Source organism: Otolemur garnettii, unplaced genomic scaffold, assembly GCF_000181295.1.
Source record: "Otolemur garnettii isolate 467f Iridium unplaced genomic scaffold, OtoGar3 scaffold00285, whole genome shotgun sequence".
NCBI classification, from domain to species: Eukaryota; Metazoa; Chordata; class Mammalia; order Primates; family Galagidae; genus Otolemur; species Otolemur garnettii.
The window spans coordinates 97,435-102,755 of record NW_003852680.1 but is presented as its reverse complement, the minus strand read 5'-3'; positions in this window follow the sequence as shown (position 1 = coordinate 102,755).

Genomic DNA, 5,321 nt, shown 5'->3' with positions numbered 1-5,321 from the left:
GAGATTGTTCTTCCCTTTTGAATGGTCTTGACACTCTTGTGGATAACCATTTTACCATATACATATGCCATGGTTAATTTCTGGGAACTTTATTCTATTCCATTGGTTCATTTGTCTGTCTTTTATGTGCCTACAATGCTTTCTAGTTTTTTACAGCTTGAGACCTTCAATTTTGTTCTTATCTTTCAACTTTTTGGCTATTTCAGATCCCTTTAAATTTCACAGTAGTGTATTTTTGATGTTGCTTCAATTGCCCGAGGGGTCCTCCTCATAAAATTTTCACCTAGGCTGATTTCTTCAAGTGTTTTCCCTACACTTTCTTCTATTATTTTTATAGTTTCATGTCTTAAGTTTAAGTAAAGTATCTCAAGAATGGAAGAAACAGTATCCAATGTACTCAGCCCTACTATGAAACTAATTTATAGCTTCCATAGGAAAGCTATTACCCAAGTATAGCCCAAGAATTTGGGGAAAGAGGAGAGGGAGAGGAATGGAGGGGGATGGAAGATGGTTGGAGGGAGGGTGATTGGTGGGATCACGCCTATGGTTCATCTTATAAGGGTACATGTGAATCTAAATATAAAATATAAATGTCTTAACACAATAACTAAGAAAATGACATGAAGGCTATGTTAACCAGTTTGATGAAAATATTTCAAATTGTATATAAAAACAGGGCACTATACCCCATGATAGTATTAATGTACACAGCTATCATTTAATAAAAAAAATTTTTTAAATAAATTTCACATAAATTTTAGGATGGGATTTTCTCTTTTTGCAGAAATTATCCATGACATTTTCATAGGAATTGGATTGAATTTGTCAATCACTTTGAATAGTACTGGCAACATAACAAAATGAAATATTTCAGTCTATTTACTTGCTTATCTTTCCACATACTGTGTGTTCTTTAATTTCTTTCAACGATGTTTTACAGTTTTAAGTACACAAATTTTTTGCCTTCTTAACTAAGTTTATTTCTAGGTTCTGTTTTTCATGCAATTTTAAACTTAATTCTTAATTTTCTTTTCAAATTATTCATTATTAGTGTCTACAAATGCAAATGATTTTTTTGCTGATACTCTATTCTATAACTTTGCTCAATTTAATTTCCAAAATGTACAAGTGCTTTATGTTACAAAGATAAATGATACCTTGCTGAAGTCAGGGCTTTTGATGTATCCATCACCAGAATAACATACATAGTACTTGATAGGTAGATTTTTATCCCCCATCCCTTCTTATCTTCCCCCTTGTTAGTTTACACTTTCAGTTGCTGATCTTTATGACCATATATATCCTTCATTTAGCATTTACTTTTAGCTGAGAACATGAGGTGTCTTTTTTTATTCCTGAGATGCTTCACTTAGGATGATGGTCTCTAGTTCCAGCTAAGTTCCACCCATATGTTTTTTACATGTTCTTCTACTCAGAATTGATAGGCACTTATTTTGATTCCATATCTTTGCAAGTTGTGAATTGTGCTATGATAAACATTCAGGTACAGGTGTCTTTTATAAAATGATTTATTTTCCTTTGAGTAGGTACTGAGTGATGGAATTGCTGGACCAAATTCTAGGTCTACTTTTAGTCTGGGAGGAATCTCCACATTGCTTCTATAGCATCTGTAGAAGTTTACATTACCACCAACAACATATGTGTTCCCTTTTCACCACAACTGTGGGAATATCTATCGTTTTTGAAATTTTTAATAATGGCAAGCTTAAGCAGACACAAATCCAACTACATCATTAATAACATTAAATGTTGACTGATCTAAAAATCCAATCAAAAGTCAAAGATTGCAACACCCATAGCAGAGTGGTTGCAACGCCAGCCACATACACGAAGGCTGGTGGATTCGATCCCAGCCAGGGCCAGCTAGACAACAATGACAACTGAAACAGAAAATAGCTAGGCGTTGTGGCAGACGCATGTAGTCCCAGCTACTTGGGAGGCTGAGGCAAGAGAATTGCTTAAGCCCAAGAGTTGGAAGTTGCTGTGAGCTGTGTTGCCACAGCACTCAACCAAGTGTGACATAGTGAGACTCTGTCTCAAAAAAAGAAAAAGTCAAAAGATTGTGAGACACCGAAAAATGAGATCCAAAACTACATTGTCAGGAGTCACACTTTAGATTCATAGGTACAGATCAGCTGGGTGCAGTGGTTTGGTAGCTCACGCCTGTAATCCTAGTACTCTGGGAGGCCAAGGTGGGTGGATTGCCTAAGCTCAAGAGTTCAAGACCAGCCTGAGCAACAGCAAGATCCCCATCTCTAAAAATAGCCAGGCATTGTGGCTGACAGCTGTAATCTCAGGTACTTGGGAGGCTGAGGCATGAGAATCACTAGAGCTAAAGGGTTTGAGGTTGCTGTGATCTGTGACCCCAGGGCACTCTACCTATGGTGACAAAGTGAGACTGTCTAAAAAAAAAAAAAACAAAGTAAGAAAATACCAACCCCCTCCCCAAAAGATATAAATAGCTTAAAGAACAAGCATGGAAATAAATGTACCATGTAAAAAGGAAGGACTAGAAAGTGATACAAAAGTAGCTATACTAATATGAGACAAAATAAATTTTCAGTTAAAAAATAGAAGATAATAAAATTTTTATAATAATATAATGGTCAAGTTATCAGTAAGAAAAGTTAAGCATAGGCTGTGCACAGTGGCACATGCCTGTAATCCCAGTACTTTGGGAGGTTGGGACGGAGGATTGCCTGAAGCTACTAGTTAAAGACTTGCCTGGGCAATATGGCAAGACCCGATCTCTATAAAAATATTAAAATCTGGCTCAGCACCAATAGCTCAGTGGCTAGGGTGCTGGCCACATACACCAGACCTGGTGGGTTCGAACCTGGCCTGGGCCTGCCAAATAACAATGACAAATACAACAAAAAAATAGTCAGGCATTGTGGGGGGCTGCGTGTAGTCTCAGCTACTTGGGAGGCTGAGGCAAGAGAATCGCTTAAGCCCAAGAGGTTGAGGTTGCTGTGAGCTGTGACGCTACAGCACTCTACTGAGGTCAACATAGTGAGACTCTGTCTCAAGAAAAAAATTAAAAATTTGAAAATAAACAAAAAAGGAAAGAACAAGTATAAACATATATGCACCTAATTAAGTATTACCAAAATACTTGAAGATAATACTGACAAATAAAGGTCAAAATAGAAAATTAAATATTACTGGTTAGACACTTCAACACTCCACTTTCTATAATAGATAAAATAACAAGCCAGAAGAGAAACAAAAAAGTAGAAGACACTAACATTTTCATAGTCCATTTAGACCTGAAAAATATGGACAAAATATCCCACCCAACAAAAGAAGAATTCACATTTCTTCCCAAGTGCACATAAACATTCCCTAGGATAGACTCTATGCTAAGCCATTAACAAACTAGAATATGTACTCCAATCAACCTGGAAAAAATTAGAAAACTCAAATATTTGGAAATTAAACAACACAATACAAAAATTACCAATAGTTTAAAGGGAGATCAAAAGAGAAATTTAAAAATACATAGCATTATAAATGGAAACACAACATACAAAACTGAAGGAAGAGAGCTACATCCACGCTTGGAGGGAAATTTATAACTGAAAATATACAGAGTAATAAAAAAGACCTGAAATCAATACCACGATCTTCCCCTTAAAGACACAGGAAGAGCAAATAGAATTTAAAGTAATAAATAAGTAGAAGAAGGGGAATAATAAAGATTAGAGCAGAAACCAATGACAGAGCATTTAAAAGCAATAGAAATTGATAGAAGTTAATGATTGGCTATGAGTTAAGAGATCGACAAAACTGGCACACCTTATCTAGGTTGACCATGAACAAAAGAGAGAATTTGCAAATTAAATCAGAAATGAAAGAGTGAACATTACTACTGAGTTTAAAAAATATTTGTAAAAAAATAACATGAACAACAATATAACAATATGTGAGATCATTTAGATAAACATTCATAGAAACAGATTGCTGAAATGATAGAAAAAAGTAATCTGAATAGACCCATGACTGGTAAAGAAATTAAATTAGCAATTAAAAAAAAAAACTACTCTCCAAGAAAAGTTCATGTTCAGTAACTTCCCTACTGAATTCTACCAAACATTTGGAGGATATTTATACTTAATTCCTCCAGAGATCCACAAAACATCCTATGAGGCCAGTTTGGCCATGATAACAAAGTTTTGTGTTATACAAAGACAGCATAAGACAGAAAACTTCAGACTAATAAATGCAAACATCTTTAATAAAATACAAGCAAAGGGAATCTAGCCACCTATAAAAATAACTACACCCCTGAAAAAGTGTAACTCACCTCAAGAATACAAGGCTGATTGATTGACAATCAAAAATCATTTAATATAATATAGCATGTCAATAGAATAATAAACAAAACCCTATGACCTTATCAACAGATGCAGATAATGGATTTGGCAAAATCCATCATCCTTTCACTATAAAAACATTCAACAACGTATGAAAGAAGGGAACATCCTCAAATTGACAAAAGGCATATGAAAACTCCAGAGATAATATCATACTTCATTGTGAAAGCCTATGTGCTAAGATCAGGAAGATAATAACTTAAACCATTCTCAGAGCATCTATTCATTATTGCACTGAAGGCGGCAGGACATTTTAGCAACAGAAAATAAATATATATTGAAAAAAAGTATAATTATATTTATTCACAAATGGCATAATCTTGTATTTATTCATTTTTTATTTTTATTTTTTTATTTTTTGCAGTTTTTGGCCGGGGCCGGGTTTGAATCCACCACCTCCGGTATATTGGGCCGGCGCTTTACCCTTTGAGCCACAGGTGCTGCCCATTTTTAATTTTTTTATGTTTAATTATCATGAGAACATAATAGTTTATATGTGTATAGGGTACACGTGAGGTTTTGATATAGGAAGACAATTTGAATTAATCAAATCAGGGTAATTGGGATATCTATTGCCTCGGGCATTTAATATTTCTTTGTGTTAGGAACATTCCAATTCCATTCTTTTAGATATTTCAAAGTAGAACCTACTTACTATTGATCATAGTCACTTTGTTGTGCTATCAGATATTGTTCATTTGACCTAACTATATTTTTGCACCCATTAACCATGCCTACATTATCCACATTTCCCCTCCCCCCACCCTTCCAAGCCTCTGGTGACCATATTCTATTCTCTGTCTCTGTGAGATCAGTTGTTCCTAAGTGTTTTTTTTTGAGACAGAGTCTCACTTTGTCACTCTTGGTAGAGTGCTGTGGCATTAGCTCACAGCAACCTCAAACCCTTGGGCTCAAGCAATCCTC